This window comes from Eleutherodactylus coqui, chromosome 10, assembly GCF_035609145.1.
Source record: "Eleutherodactylus coqui strain aEleCoq1 chromosome 10, aEleCoq1.hap1, whole genome shotgun sequence".
Classification (NCBI taxonomy): domain Eukaryota; kingdom Metazoa; phylum Chordata; class Amphibia; order Anura; family Eleutherodactylidae; genus Eleutherodactylus; species Eleutherodactylus coqui.
Genome location: NC_089846.1, coordinates 77732583 through 77747414, shown reverse-complemented (window position 1 = coordinate 77747414; position 14832 = coordinate 77732583). Strand labels below are relative to the sequence as shown.

At 47.4% G+C, this 14832-nt stretch overlaps 1 pseudogene; it reads right to left on the bottom strand.

Annotated features, from left to right (window-relative positions):
• Positions 1 to 839: 839 nt before the first annotated feature.
• LOC136581093 (major histocompatibility complex class I-related gene protein-like) overlaps positions 840 to 14832 on the bottom strand; it is a 67577-nt pseudogene continuing 53584 nt past the window's right edge.

The window sequence follows — 14832 nt, the reverse complement described above, 5'->3', positions numbered from 1 at the left end:
AACCCTTTCTGCCTTTTCCTCGAGGGTCCTCAATGAGGACCAGTGCAGGAGTGCATCTGCACCCGATGTGTCTGACGTTCGGGTGCAGATGCACTCCTGCACTGCAGTGTCGGGCCTGCCCCGACATCGAAGCTGTGGAGGGAAATTATGATGTCGGGGCAGGCCCGACATTGGATTGGAAAGGGTTAATGTTCCAGGCAGCTCCAGTGGACAAACTGGATAAGGGTCAAGGTAATATAAAGGCGGAGGGAGAGAGAAGTGGGGGATGCTGCACTTCTTTATAGCATCTCTTAAAGGTATGTAAACTGCTATGAAGGAATCCAAACATCCCATCTCCTCCTCTGTCTGCCTGCCTTTATTAACTTAACCCCTGTGTCCTGTCAGTCCCATCCTACTAGTAGTCCTGTAGCTCGCTGCTCCACTAATGGTTCACCTGAAGGCTCTGCTACCGTTACTGGAGGACTATTTGTAGGATGGAGTATAAATACTAACATAAGAGGATTGAGAGCCGGGCTGATTATGTAGACAAACACACCAGACATACTAGCCATGACTACTTCTTGAGTGCACTGTTGAGCTGCTCCTTGTCTTCTCTCCTAGCTCCTCCATGCCCGCCCAGTTCTTCTGTTCATAGTGTCCCGGCCCATTTATGACGGACCGGACTGCTGCTCCCACGGAGAGCCCACAGAAGCGGTCGGTTACACAGTTTGCCACAGGACCACAAGTCACCTCACCGCTCATGCTGTCCCCCGCTCACTGCTGCGTTCACCATATAAATGCATGCCTGTGATTGATCTCTGCAGACAGGAGCAGTGCTTGGCTGAGTATCCCCAGTGCTCCTTGGCTCCTCTTGATGGTGCTGTAATGTTTTCTCCTGCTAGACACTACAGATGGCAGCAAAAAAACACTCGCGTTTAATGGACTGTCCATGAGTTCACACACTGCTGGCAGCCCTGACTCATCTGTGCCGTAGTTTTGTAATACTATGGTAAGTTTTCAGTGCTGGGCAGAGAGGAGTCCCATGTGGCTCATTAATATTCATATACTCACTGCTCCTACACCCCCTCTCACTGAATAACAGGTATTTCCCTATGTCCAGTAACACTGAGACCTGTTAATCAGTGGAAGGGGGCGTGGCATATATGAATATTAATGAGCTGCATCAGACCTCACTGTGCAGAGCACTGCAAACATACAAGAGTGAGGCTTCCCTCACACAGGGCGTTTTTGTACAGCATTTAGTGCTGCTTTTTCAGCACTGCGCTAAACGCTGTACTAGGCTCCCATTCATTTCAATGGGGCTGCTCACGCAAGGCTGAAAACGCAGCGTCTTCAACACTGCGTTTTGACAATGTTGCATGTTCTATTTTGGGCCATTTTCAGCCTTGTGTTGCCCATTGAAATGAATTAGCAGCGGTTTCAGAGCTGCTAAAAATGCGGCACAACTTGTTACCATGCTTTTGGCAGCGCTAATTGCCCTAGCCTGAGTAAAAAAAAAAAACTCAATACCCATTTTGCAGGTGTCACTGTCCCCAACAGTGCTCTTGGAACTTGTCAGCCTGCAGGGGAAATTTTACTCTGTGACAGGGATTTAAAATCCCCACCTCCAACGACAGATTGTTCTGATTGGCTGAGGGCCGCTGAGTGACAGCCCACTCAGCCAATCACAACCAGCGCTGGATGCGTCCAATCACAGCCATTCATTAATTGAATGGCTATGATTGGACGCATCCAGTGCTGGTTCTGATTGGCTCAGCCGGCTGTCACTCAACGGTGCTTAGCCAATCAGAGTAATCGTCTGACTTCACAAGGCCCCAACGGCAGCGCCCGGGACAGAGACTTCACCAGCTAGGTGAGTATTGACTTCTTTCTTTTATCAGCAGCCTCAGCTGCATTTTCAGGTGTGCTGAAACACTGGCATAACGAATGGCAGCGCTGCTGAAACCGGGCAGAATCTGCAGTAAATGCAGTGTTGAAAAACGCCTGGGTGAGGGAAGCCTAAGTATAAGAAAACTACTGAATGGATCCGCCTCTCCATCACTATACTGTGCTGCTCACTACTCGGACCGCATTAAGGGCCTAACAGTTTACTTTTAACTGAATGAGACTAATCTAAAAACAAGTCAGTTGGATAAATGTGCAATAAAAGGGAAAGACTGGAAGGGGGCAGATACGTTTTAACAGCACTTTACACTTTACATCTCTCTCCCATTTCCTTTGATTGGAGGCAATTACAAGTCTTCTTAGTTTCCTTTATGAGACGATTACTAGTTACTTACACTCAGGCAGTGACTGGATTGTCAGAGTCAGAGGACGTGTCCGAAGCTGTGAAAATATGAAAAGCTTTATATTATATACAGTATATGCAAGATAGATAAAGTATCAATAGAAGTTGAAGTTTACAATATTGCAAACATTCGTCATCTATATAGCATCTATTATGTGTAGAAATCCTCATTCACAGACTGAATAACAGGGGTGCAGGTTGGGAGCGGCTTGGAAATAATGACCATAATACAATACACTAGCTGATATACCCAGCTTCGCCTGAGTTAATTTGGTACTGGTGTTTATCTGGTGTTCACATGGAAAATCTTATGACGTCATGGTTACTTTAGAGATACCGAGGAACAGATAGATTCTTCTCAGTGTATAGGCAGATAGGAGAGAGATTTATCTCAGACTGTATGTGAAAATGTCACGCCACAGAATGTCCACCTCTCACACGCTGCTCATAACACACAGATCAGATAGTTTCCTCTCAGTGTATAGGCAGATAGGAGAGAGATTTATCTCAGACTGTATGTGAAAATGTCACGCCACAGAATGTCCACCTCTCACACGCTGCTCATAACACACAGATCAGATAGATTCCTCTCAGTGTATAGGCAGATAGGAGAGAGATTTATCTCAGACTGTATGTGAAAATGTCACCCCACAGCATGTGCCACCTCACACACACTCTCCTCATTTTTACCCTGAAAGGTAACACCCCTTTTTATTCAAATTTCCTACCCAGACTGAAGGTTGCAGCCCCTTGTTATACTTAAAGGCATACTCCTTCCTAGCAGTCCTTGTCCACTTCCTTTTGTACTTTACAGCCTTTCAATACATAGGACAGTCAGTTTTATTCCTGTCAGTATATACTCATATTTCTAAATGCGTTTTGTTTTGCTGAGAAGATATCTGTCTCATAAATTGTGGGGTACAGATATTAGTTACATAACATAGGAATGGTAATGCCGAATTTCAAGTTTGTGCAGTACAGATGTGTGTTATTAGTTACATTACATAGGGGGTCACTTACTTTTATGCATAGGATTGAATATTCAAGTTGCAACCCTTTAAATTTCCAATATTTAGTACGCAAAGAATGGTCATGGCAAATTGCACATTTGTGCGGTAAAAATTTGTGTAACTATTTGTTGCATTAGGAAGTGAGAGAATTAGATTACGTACGTAAAATGTGGATGCTAATTATTTTGCACTTAGAATTGAATAATCTAGTTGGGACCCATTCACTTTTCCTATATATGACATAATCAATGTTCGCGCCAAATTTCAAGTTTCTATGACATCAGGAAGTGAGAGAAATAGATTACCTGCGTAAAATTTGGATGCTAATTCTTTTGCACTTAGAATTGAATAATCGAGTTGGGACCCATTAGCTTTACCTATTTATGACATAATCAATGCTCGTGCCAAATTTCTATGACATTGGGAAGTGAGAGAATTAAATTACGTACATTAATTTATACGCAAATTCTTTTGCACTTAGAATTAAATAATCGAGTTGGGACCCAATAACTTTTCCTATTTATGACATAATCAATGCTTGTGCCGAATTTCAAGTTTCTATGACATCGGGAAGTGAGAGAAAAAGATTACGTACGTAAAATTTGGACGCTAATTCTTTTGCGCTTGGAATTAATAATAATGTTAGGACCCAATAACTTTTCCTATTTATGACATAATCAATCCTCATGCCAAATTTCAAGTTTCTATGACATTGGGAAGTGAGAAAATAAGATTACATACGTAAAATTTGGACACCAATTCTTTTGCGCTTAGAATTAAATAATCGAGTTGGGACCCACTAGCTTTTCCTATGTATGACATAATCAATGCTCATGCCAAATTTCCAGTTTTTATGACATTGGGAAGTGAGAGAATTAGATTAAGTATGTAAAATTTGGACGCCAATTCTTTTGCGCTTAGAATTGAAAAATCGAGTTGGGACCCATTAGCTTTTCCTATTTATGACATAATCAATGCTCGCGCCAAATTTCATGTCTCTATGACATCAGCAAGTGAGAAAATTAAATTACGTACGTAAGATTTGGATGCTAATTCTTTTGTGCTTAGAATTGAATAATCTAGTTGGGACCCATTCACTTTTCCTATATATGACATAATCAATGTTCACGCCAAATTTCAAGTTTCTATGACATCAGGAAGTGAGAGAATTAGATCACGTACCTAAAATTTGGACGCCAATTCTTTTGCACTTAGAATTGAATAATCGAGTTAGGACCAATTAGCTTTTCCTATTTATGACATAATCAATGCTCGGGCCAAATTTCAAGTTTCTATGACATCAGGAAGTGAGAGAATTAGATTACGTACGTAAAATTGGGATGCCAATTCTTTTGTGCTTCAAATTAAATAATCGAGTTGCGACCCATTAGGTTTCCTATTTATGACATAATCAATGCTCATTCCAAATTTCAAGTTTCTATGACATCGGGAAGTGAGAGAAATAGATTACATACATAAAATTTGGACGCTAATGTTTTTGCGCTTTGAATTGAATAATCGAGTTGGGACCAATTAACTTTTCCTATTTATGACGTAATCAATGCCCGTGCCAAATTTCAAGTTTCTATGACATCGGGAAGTGTCAGATTTAGATTATGTACGTAAAATTTTGACACCAATTATTTTGCGCTAGAATTGAATAATCGAGTTGGGACCCAATTACGTTTCCTATATTGGAGATAATCTATGCTTGTGCCAAATTTCATGTTTCTACGACATCGGGAAGTTGGAGAACTTTTGGCGAGTCAGTCAGTGAGTGAGTCAGTCAGTGAGTCAGTGAGGGCTTTCGTCTTTATATATATAGATCAATGCCCGTGCCAAATTTCAAGTTTCTATGACATTGGGAAGTGAGAGAATTAGATTCCATACATAAAATTTCGACGCTAATTCTTTTGCGCTTAGAATTGAATAATCGAGTTGGGACCCATTAACATTTTACCTATTTATGACATAATCAATGCTCGTGCCAAATTTCAACCTTCTCTGAAATCGGAAAGTGAGAGAATTAGATTACGTACGTAAAATTTGGTCGCTAATTCTTTTGCGCTAGAATTGAATAATCGAGTTGGGACCCCTTTACTTTTCCTATTTTGGACATAATCTATGCTCGTGCCAAATTTCAAGTTTCTATGACATTGGGAAGTGAGAGAATTAGTGGCGAGTCAGTGAGTCAGTAAATGAGGGCTTTCGTCTTTATATATATAGACTAGCTGATATACCCGGCTTCGCCCGAGTTAATTTGGTACTGGTGTTTATCTGGTGTTCACACGGAAAATCTTATTAAGTCGTCTTTACTTTAGGGATACCGAGGAAAAAAATATGTTCACCATTTTGCATCGTTCTTTGCATTACCCAGGAAACACCACGTGGAGGTAACCATGCAACGTTTCCTTTATATAAAATGACACCAGTAAGTGAGAGAATTAGATTATGTACGTAAAATTTGGACGCTAAATTGTTTGCGCCTAGAATTGAATAATCGAGTTGGGACCCATTAGCTTTTGTATTTGTGACATAATCAATGCTTCTGCCAAATTTCAAATTTCTTTGACATTGGGAAGTGAGAGAATTAGATTACGTACGTAAAATTTTGACGCTAATTCTTTTGCGCTTAGAATTAAATAATCGAGTTGGGACCCATTAGCTTTTCCTATTTATGACATAATCAATGCTCGTGCCAAATTTCTAGTTTCTATGCCATCAGGAAGTGAGAGAAATAGATTACCTGCGTAAAATTTGGACGCTAATTCTTTTGCGCTTAGAATTGAATAATCGAGTTGGGACCCATTAGCTTTACCTATTTATGACATAATCAATGCTCGTGCCAAATTTCTATGATATTGGGAAGTGAGAGAATTAAATTACGTACATTAATTTGGACGCAAATTCTTTTGCACTTAGAATTAAATAATCGAGTTGGGACTAGAGATGAGCGAACGTACTCGTCCGAGCTTGATATTCGTGCGAATATTACGGTGTTCGGGATGCTCGTTACTCGTAACGAGTACCACGCGGTGTTCCAGTTACTTTCAGTTTCCTCTCTGAGACGTTAGCGCGCTTTTCTGGCCAATTGAAAGACAGGGAAGGCATTACAACTTCCCCCTGTGACGTTCAAGCCCTATACCACCCCCCTGCTGTGAGTGGCTGGGGCGATCAGATGTCACCCGAGTATAAAAGTCGGCCCCTCCCGCGGCTCGCCTCAGATGTCTTCTGAGTTAGCTGAGGGAAAGTGCTGTTCTATTGGAGTTGCTGTAGGGAGAGTGTTTGTAGTGAGTGTAGGCTTCAAGAACCCCAACGGTCCTTCTTAGGGCCACATCTATGTTTGTGCAGGCTGCTGTTAGCAGTGGAGAAATTTTTTTTTCCCTCAAAATCGGCAGTGCAGAGCATTGCACCCGGTATTAGGGACAGAAGTGGTGCTTAGGCAGGGAGAGTGTTAGGAGTGAGTGTAGCCTTCAAGAACCTCAACGGTCCTTTCTAGGGCCACATTTAACTGTGTGAAGTACTGTGCAGGCTGCTGTTAGCTGTGTTGCTTTTTTTTTTTTTTTTCTCAAAATCGGCGGTGCAGAGCATTGCACCCTCCATTGATACTACAGTCACAGAATTGTGTAGGCAGGGCCACAACACAGTTATTAGTCATTGAATAGACGCAGTGGGCCTATCCTTTTAAACAAAAGGGAAGAAAGTATATTTGCCCTGCCTCTGTCAGTCCTAAGGGCTCTGGGTACGTGTGTGCTGCGTGGAGAACGTAAAAAAATCAGACGCAACCAGCTACGGTTGAGTGCAGCCTTGCGCCAATTTCTTTCCTGCCTGGGAAATACCTGCTCTGCCACAGTTAATAACTCTGCAACAGTAAAGTTCTGTGACACTTTTGCAGGGCCGCAACACAGTGTCAGTTATTAAACTTATTATTCAGTGAATAGACGCAGTGGGCCTATCCTTTTAAACAAAAGGGAAGAAAGTATATTTGCCCTGCCTCTGTCAGTCCTAAGGGCTCTGGGTACGTGTGTGCTGCGTGGAGAACGTAAAAAAATCAGACGCAACCAGCTACGGTTGAGTGCAGCCTTGCGCCAATTTCTTTCCTGCCTGGGAAATACCTGCTCTGCCACAGTTAATAACTCTGCAACAGTAAAGTTCTGTGACACTTTTGCAGGGCCGCAACACAGTGTCAGTTATTAAACTTATTATTCAGTAAATAGACGCAGTGGGCCTATCCTTTTAAACAAAAGGGAAGAAAGTATATTTGCCCTGCCTCTGTCAGTCCTAAGGGCTCTGGGTACGTGTATGCTGCGTGGAGAACGTAAAAAAATCAGACGCAACCAGCTATGGTTGAGTGCAGCCTTGCGCCAATTTCTTTCCTGCCTGGGAAATACCTGCTCTGCCACAGTTAATAACTCTGCAACAGTAAAGTTCTGTGACACTTTTGCAGGGCCGCAACACAGTGTCAGTTATTAAACTTATTATTCAGTGAATAGACGCAGTGGGCCTATCCTTTTAAACAAAAGGGAAGAAAGTATATTTGCCCTGCCTCTGTCAGTCCTAAGGGCTCTGGGTACGTGTGTGCTGCGTGGAGAACGTAAAAAAATCAGACGCAACCAGCTACGGTTGAGTGCAGCCTTGCGCCAATTTCTTTCCTGCCTGGGAAATCAAATCACTGCTAATACAGCATGCTGAGGGGTAGGGGTAGGCCTAGAGGACGTGGACGCGGCCGAGGACGCGGAGGGCCAAGTCAGGGTGTGGGCACAGGCCGAGCCAGTGCGGTGTCCAGGGGTAGAGGCAGGGCCAGACCGAATAATCCACCAACTGTTTCCCAAAGCGCCCCCTCGCGCCATGCCACCCTGCACAGGTCAAGGTGCTCTACGGTGTGGCAGTTTTTCACAGAGACGCCTGACGACCGACGAACTGTGGTGTGCAACCTTTGTCGCGCCAAGATCAGCTGGGGAGGCACCACCAACAGCATGCGCAGGCATATGATGGCCAAGCACCCCACAAGGTGGGACGATGCCCGTTCACCGCCTCCGGTTTGCACCACTGCCTCTCCCCCTGTGCCCCAACCTGCCACTGAGATCCAACCCCCCTCTGAGGACACAGGCACTACCGTCTCCTGGCCTGCACCCACACCATCACCTCCGCTGTCCTCGGCCCCATCCAGCAATGTCTCTCAGCGTAGCGTCCAGACGTCGCTAGTGCCACAGTTTGAGCGCAAGCGCAAGTACGACGCCACGCACCCGCACGCTCAAGCGTTAACCGTGCACATTGCAAAATTGATCAGCCTAGAGATGCTGCCGTATAGGCTTGTGGAAACGGAGGCTTTCAAAAGCATGATGGCGGCGGCTGCCCCGCGCTACTCGGTTCCCAGTCGCCACTACTTTTCCCGATGTGCCGTCCCAGGCCTGCACGACCACGTCTCCCGCAACATTGTACGCACCCTCACCAACGCGGTTACTGCCAAGGTCCACTTAACAACGGACACGTGGACAAGCACAGGCGGGCAGGGCCACTATATCTCCCTGACGGCACATTGGGTGAATTTAGTGGAGGCTGGGACAGAGTCAGAGCCTGGGACCGCTCACGTCCTACCCACCCCCAGAATTGCGGGCCACAGCTCGATGGTGGTATCTGCGGCGGTGTATGCTTCCTCCACTAAAGCACCTTCCTCCTCCTCCAACGCAACCTCTGTCTCGCAATCAAGATGTGTCAGCAGCACGTCGCCAGCAGTCGGTGTCACGCGGCGTGGCAGCACAGCGGTGGGCAAGCGTCAGCAGGCCGTGCTGAAACTACTCAGCTTAGGAGAGAAGAGGCACACGGCCCACGAACTGCTGCAGGGTCTGACAGAGCAGACCGACCACTGGCTTGCGCCGCTGAGCCTCCAACCGGGCATGGTTGTGTGTGACAACGGCCGTAAGCTGGTGGCGGCTCTGCAGCTCGGCAGCCTCACGCACGTGCCATGCCTGGCCCATGTCTTTAATTTGGTGGTTCAGCGCTTTCTGAAAAGCTACCCCCACTTGTCATACCTGCTCGGAAAGGTGCGCCAGCTCTGCGCACATTTCCGCAAATCCCACACGCACGCTGCCACCCTGCGGACCCTGCAACATCGGTTTAATCTGCCAGTGCACCGACTGCTGTGCGACGTGCCCACACAGTGGAACTCTACGCTCCACATGTTGGCCAGACTCTATGAGCAGCGTAGAGCTATAGTGGAATACCAACTCCAACTTGCGCGGCGCAGTGGGAGTCAGCCTCCTCAATTATTTACAGAAGAGTGGCCCTGGTTGGCAGCCATCTGCCAGGTCCTTGGAAAATTTGAGGAGTCTACCCAGGTGGTGAGCGGCGATGCTGCAATCATTAGCGTCACCATTCCTCTGCTATGCATCTTGAGAAGTTCCCTGCAAAGCATAAAGGCAGACGCTTTGCGACTCGGAAACAGAGCCGGGGGAAGACAGTATGTCGCTGGATAGTCAGAGCACCCTCCTGTCTATATCTCAGCGCGTTCAGGAGGAGGAGGAGGAGCATGAGGAGGATGAGGAGGAGGGGGAAGAGACAGCTTGGCCCACTGCTGACGGTACCCATGCTGCTTGCCTGTCATCCTTTCAGCGTGTATGGCCTGAGGAGGAAGAAGAGGAGGAGGAGGAGGATCCTGAAAGTGATCTTCCTAGTGAAGACAGCCATGTGTTGCATACAGGTACCCTGGCACACATGGCTGACTTCATGTTAGGATGCCTTTCTCGTGACCCTCGCGTTACACGCATTCTGGCCACTACGGATTACTGGGTGTACACACTGCTCGACCCACGCTATAAGGAGAGCCTTTGCACTCTCATTCCCGAAGAGGAAAGGGGTTCGAGAATGATGCTATACCACAGGGCGCTGGTGGACAAACTGATGGTAAACTTCCCATCCGACAGCGCTAGTGGCAGAAGGCGCAGTTCCGAGGGCCAGGTAGCAGGGGAGGTGCAGAGATCAGGCAGCATGTACAGCGCAGGCAGGGGAACATTCTCCAAGGCCTTTGCCATCTTTATGGCTCCCCAGCAAGACTGTGTCACCGCTCCCCAGTCAAGGCTGAGTCGGCGGGAGCACTGTAAAAGGATGGTGAGGGAGTACGTAGCCGATCGCACGACCGTCCTCCGTGACGCCTCTGCCCCCTACAACTACTGGGTGTCGAAGCTGGACACGTGGCCTGAACTCGCGCTGTATGCCCTGGAGGTGCTTGCTTGTCCTGCGGCTAGCGTCTTGTCAGAGAGTGTGTTTAGTGTGGCTGGGGGAATCATCACGGATAAGCGTACCCACCTGTCAACCGACAGTGCCGACAGGCTTACACTCATCAAGATGAACAAAGCCTGGATTTCCCCAGACTTCTCTTCTCCACCAGCGGACAGCAGCGATACCTAAGCAATACGTAGGCTGCACCCGCGGATGGAAGCATCGTTCTCTCTCACCATCCAAAACGGGGACATTTCTGCTTCATCAATCTGTGTATAATATTCCTCCTCCTCCTCCTGAAACCTCACGTAATCACGCCGAACGGGCAATTTTTCTTAGGGCCACAAGGCTCACTCATATAATTTTTCTAAACAATTTTTATATGTTTCAATGCTCTTAAAAGCGTTGAAACTTTAACTTGAACCAATTTTTAGTTAAACTGGGCTGCCTCCAGGCCTAGTTACCACTTAAGCCACATTAACCAAAGCGATTAATGGGTTTCACCTGCCCTCTTGGTTGGCCATGGCCAATTTTTTGGATGTACATTAGTACTGTTGATACAGCAATTTTTGTGGGCCCTCGCCTACAGTGTAATCAAATGAATTTTTAGCCCACCTGCATTACAGCTGACGTTACATCCGCTGTGTTGGGCAATGCAATGGGATATTTTTATGTACCGCCGGTGGGTTCCAGGGAGCCACCCATGCTGTAGGTGCACACGGAGTTTAACCTACATGTGTCAACTTGTAAAGAACCCCAGTCTGACTGGGGCATGCAGTGTGGGCCGAAGCCCACCTGCATTAAGCACGACATTACTACCTCAGCTGTGTTGGGCAATGCAATGGGATATTTCTATGTACCGCCGGTGGCTTCCTGGCACCCACCCATGCTGTGGGTCCACAGAGAATTATAAATGCATCTGTTTCCACATCTAAAGAACCCCAGTCTGACTGGGGCATGCAGTGTGGGCCGAAGCCCACCTGCATTAAGCACGACATTACTACCTCAGCTGTGTTGGGCAATGCAATGGGATATTTCTATGTACTGCCGGTGGCTTCCTGGCACCCACCCATGCTGTGGGTCCACAGGGAATTATAAATGCATCTGTTTCCACTTGTAAAGAACCCCAGTCTGACTGGGGCATGCAGTGTGGGCCGAAGCCCACCTGCATTAAGCACGACATTACTACCTCAGCTGTGTTGGGCAATGCAATGGGATATTTTTGTGTATCGCCGGTGGGTTCCAGGAGCCACCCATGCTGTCGGTCGACAGGGACTTCACAATAGGGAGTTGTACCTGCCTGTGTCTATGAATTAAAAAGCCCGGTCTGACTGGGGCATGCAGAGACACCTTGACAGAATGAATAGTGTGTGGCACATAGGTTCCCCATTGCTATGCCCACGTGTGCAGCTCCTGATGGCGGTGGCACAGGATTCTATTTCTCATTGCTTCTGTACAGCATTGTGGGCTATCGCCCCGCCCCTTTTAAAGAGGGTCACTGCCTAGCCATGCCAACCTCTGCAGTGTGTGCCTGCGGTTCCTCGTCATGGCAGACGCACTTCTAAATAGACATGAGGGTGGTGTGGCATGAGGGCAGCTGAAGGCTGCGCAGGGACAGTTTGGTGTGCGCTGTGGGGGGGAGGGGGGCGGTTGGGCAGCATGTAAGCCAGGAGAAGTGGCAGTGGAGTGTCATGCAGGCAGTGATTGTGCTTTGTTGGAGGTAGTGTGGTGCTTAGCTAAGGTATGCATTGCTAATGAGGGCTTTTCAGAAGTAAAAGTTTTTGGAAGGGGGGGGGCCCACTCTTGCCGCTATTGTGGCTTAATAGTGGGACCTGTGAACTTGAGATGCAGCCCAACATGTAGCCCCTCGCCTGCCCTATCCGTTGCTGTGTCGTTCCCATCACTTTCTTGAATTGCCCAGATTTTCACACAAGGAAACCTTAGCGAGCATCGGCGAAATACAAAAATGCTCGGGTCGCCCATTGACTTCAATGGGGTTCGTTACTCGAAACGAACCCTCGAGCATCGCAAAAAGTTCGTCCCAAGTAACGAGCACCCGAGCATTTTGGTGCTCGCTCATCTCTAGTTATGACCCATTAACTTTTCCTATTTATGACATAATCAATGCTCGTCGCCGAATTTCAAGTTTCTATGACATCGGGAAGTGAGAGAAATAGATTACGTATGTAAAATTTGGGCGCTAATTCTTTTGCGCTTGGAATTAATAATAATGTTAGGACTAGAGATGAGCGAACGTACTCGTCCGAGCTTGATACTCGTTCGAGTATTAGCGTGTTCAAGATGCTCGTTACTCGTAACGAGTACCACGCGATGTTCGGGTTACTTTCACTTTCATCTCTGAGACGTTAGCGCGCTTTTCTGGCCAATTGAAAGACAGGGAAGGCATTACAACTTCCCCCTGCGACGTTCAAGCCCTATACCACCCCCCTGCAGTGAGTGGCTGGCGAGATCAGGTGTCACCCGAGTATAAAAATCGGCCCCACCCGCGGCTCGCCACAGATGCGTTCTGACAGAGATCAGGGAAAGTGCTATCTTGTTGGAGCTGCTATAGGGAGAGTGTTAGGAGTATTTTAGGCTTCAAGAACCCCAACGGTCCTTCTTAGGGCCACATCTAACCGTGTGCAAGTACTGTGGAGGCTGCTTTTTGCAGTGTTGCACATTTTTTTTTGGGGGGGGGGGGGGTATATCGGCCGTGCAGAGCATTGCGCCCTGCAGTAATACTCCAGGGCCAGAAGCGCTTAGGCAGGGACAGAAGACATATTGATTGAATATAGGCAGTGGGCCTTTGCAAAATAATTTTGGAAAAAAATCTATCTGGGCTGCCTGTGAGTGTCCTCAGTGTTCTGGGTCTGTGCTGGGTGTAGTAGTTCTCCAAATTCATACGCAGCCAGCTAAGTGTTACAGCAGGCTTGCGCAAAATTATTTCCTGGCTCTGTCTGGGCTGTGAAATCACTGCTGTATTGCAGGTCCACAGTGCAACACTTCTGCAGTTCTTTGACATACTCCAGGGCCAGAAGCGCCTAGGCAGGGACAGAAGACATATTGATTGAATATAGGCAGTGGGCCTTTGCAAAAAAATTTGGGGGAAAAAATCTATTTGGGCTGCCTGTGAGTGTCCTCAGTGTTCTGGGTCTGTGCTGGGTGTAGTAGTTCTCCAAATTCATACGCAGCCAGCTAAGTGTTACAGCAGGCTTGCGCAAAATTATTTCCTGGCTCTGTCTGGGCTGTGAAATCACTGCTGTATTGCAGTCCACAGTGCAACACTCTGCAGTTCTTTGACATACTCCAGGGCCAGAAGCGCCTAGGCAGGGACAGAAGACATATTGATTGAATATAGGCAGTGGGCCTTTGCAAAAAAATTTGGGGAAAAAATCTATTTGGGCTGCTTGTCAGTGTCCTCAGTGTTCTGGGTCTGTGCTGGGTGTAGTAGTTCTCCAAATTCATACGCAGCCAGCTAAGTGTTACAGCAGGCTTGCGCAAAATTATTTCCTGGTGTTCCGTAAGCGAAGTCAGCCTCCAACCACAGGCCAATAAGCGGCACATTTAATTACAGCGTTCTGTTTCTGCATTACTGGTAATACAGCATGCTGAGGGGTAGGGGTAGGCCTAGAGGACGTGGATGCGGCCGAGGACGCGGAGGCCCAAGTCAGGGTGTGGGCACAGGCCGAGCTCCTGATCCAGGTGTATCGCAGCCGACTGCTGCGGGATTAGGAGAGAGGCACGTTTCTGGCGTCCCCACATTCATCGCACAATTAATGGGTCCACGCGGTGGACCTTTATTAGAAAATGAGCAGTGTGAGCAGGTCCTGTCGTGGATGGCAGAAAGTGCTTCCAGCAATCTATCGTCCACCCACAGTGCTGCGCCGTCCACTGCTGCAACTCAGAATCCTCTGGCTGCTGCTCCTCCTTCCTCTCAGCCTCCTCACTCCATTACAATGAGACATTCTGAGGATCGGGCAGACTCCCAGGAACTGTTCTCGGGCCCCTGCTCAGATTGGGCAGCAGTGGTTCCTCTCCCACCAGAGGAGTTTATCGTGACTGATGCCCAACCATTGGAAAGTTCCCGGGGTCCGGGGGGATGAGGCTGGGGACTTCCGGCAACTGTCTCAAGACCTTTCAGTGGGTGAGGAGGACGATGACGTTGAGACACAGTTGTCTATCAGTGAGGTAGTAGTAAGGGCAGTAAGTCCGAGGGAGGAGCGCACAGAGGATTCGGAGGAAGAGCAGCAGGACAATGAGGTGACTGACCCCACCTGGTTTGCAACGCCTACTGAGGACAGGTCTTCAGAGGGGGAG